Source organism: Callionymus lyra, chromosome 14, assembly GCF_982586985.1.
Source record: "Callionymus lyra chromosome 14, fCalLyr1.hap1.1, whole genome shotgun sequence".
Classification (NCBI taxonomy): domain Eukaryota; kingdom Metazoa; phylum Chordata; class Actinopteri; order Syngnathiformes; family Callionymidae; genus Callionymus; species Callionymus lyra.
The window spans coordinates 7,285,361-7,287,610 of NC_141831.1; positions in this window are offsets into that span (position 1 = coordinate 7,285,361).

Sequence of the window (2,250 nt, forward strand, 5' to 3'; positions counted from 1 at the left end):
AAATTCACTTAAAGTTTTTGTCTCACACACGAAAAAAAGTCCATTGAGTTTATTTAAGTTATAAAGCATTTTGTGACAGAACTCTTCATGCAAAAGGTTAATGAGCATTTTTCAAAGTCACTTAAAGGCTATGTTTCATGCAAAAAAATAATAAAAAAGCATTTTAAGTTTATTCAAAACTGCTTAACTTAACTTCAAAAGCTGCGCCTGTTATGACTTTAAAATTGTGTTTGTTCAAAAGATCTCTGCAGGGCAGTCTCGCCGATCCCGACTCGTCCAACTGGCTTTTAAATAAAGTCAAACAAGAATCACCAAAAAATCGTGACATGCAAAGAGGCCAAAAAGAATCTCTAAACGAGAGGCTAAAATTTTTGCGACAAACACATCAGGGAAGTGTTTTTGGTTCGGTCACATTCCTGAGACTGTTTAGCTCCCAACTTTACATTCAGAACCAGAACTTGGTAGCAGCCGATGAAACGTGTCCCCTCGTCAGGTCTAAACTCACTGTAAGAAACCAGTAACACGGCAGTAACACAGCAGTAAAATGGCAGTAAAACGGCAGTAACACGGCAGTAACACATCATCATGTAATAGTGCAACATTATCCCGAGATGCCACATTGTGAGTCGGCGTTATCGTGCCAACGCAAACTGTGGTGACGCTCATTTGTTCAAAGAGTTTAAGGTCACACGTTATCTAAGGGCACATTACAGTTTAGCACCACATTAACGTGAAGGAATGTAGTAATGCCACTTACAGGTGTGATGCCACAATGTGTGTGAGTGTAGTTACTTCACAACATATTGACATATTTGAAGCATCATGTCATTGATGCCACAGTGTGTTGTATATCAAAGCTGTTTGATGCCACTTAGTTGTGATGCCACAGACCGGCATCTTACAAGCAACGGCAAAGAATAATGCCATGTTATGACACTACGCCTTTTGTATACTTGTGGCATAATACCTGATGTGTTGTACACCAAAGTACCTTGATGCCACTTGATGTTGTGATGCCACACGACGGCATGTTATAACATTAACAAACAACTGCAAAGTGTTACGCCACTAAATTTTATGACACTACTCCTACTGTATACTCGTGGCATAATGCCACAGTATGTTGTGGTACAGAAAAGTGGATTAATGTCACTTCATGTTATAGCTATACTCCTTTTTTATACTCGTGGCATAATGCCACAGTATGTTTGGGTACACCAAAGTAGAGTAATGCCACTTCATGTTATAGCTCTACTCCTTTTATGTACTTGTGGCATAATGCCACAGTATGTTGTGGTACACAAAAGTAGAGTAATTCCACTTCATGTTATAGCTCTACTCCTTTTTTATACTTGTGGCATAATGCCACAGTATGTTGTGGTACACCAAAGTAGAGTAATGCCACTTCATGTTATAGCTCTACTCCTTTTTTATACTCCTGGCATAATGCCACAGTATGTTGTGGTACACCAAAGTAGAGTAATGCCACTTCATGTTATAGCTCTACTCCTTTTTTATACTTGTGGCATAATGCCACAGTATGTTGTGGTACACAAAAGTAGAGTAATTCCACTTCATGTTATAGCTCTACTCCTTTTTTATACTTGTGGCATAATGCCACAGTATGTTGTGGTACACAAAAGTAGAGTAATTCCACTTCATGTTATAGCTCTACTCCTTTTTTATACTTGTGGCATAATGCCACAGTATGTTGTGGTACACAAAAGTGGATTAATGCCACTTCATGTTATAGCTCTACTCCTTTTTTATACTCGTGGCATAATGCCACAGTATATTGTGGTACACCAAAGTAGATTAATGCCACTTCATGTTATAGCTCTACTCCTTTTTTATACTCCTGGCATAATGCCACAGTATGTTGTGGTACACAAAAGTAGAGTAATGCCACTTCATGTTATAGCTCTACTCCTTTTTTATACTCGTGGCATAATGCCACAGTATTTTGTGGTACACCAAAGTAGATAAATGCCACTTCATGTTATACCTCTACTCCTTTTTTATACTCGTGGCATAATGCCACAGTATGTTGTGATACACCAAAGTAGAGTAATGCCACTTCATGTTATACCTCTACGCCTTTTGTATACTTGTGGCATAATACCTGATGTGTTGTACACAAAAGTACCTTGATGCCACTTGATGTTGTGATGCCACACGACGGCATGTTATAACATTAACAAACAACTGCAAAGTGTAACGCCACTAAATTTTATGACATTACTCCTACTG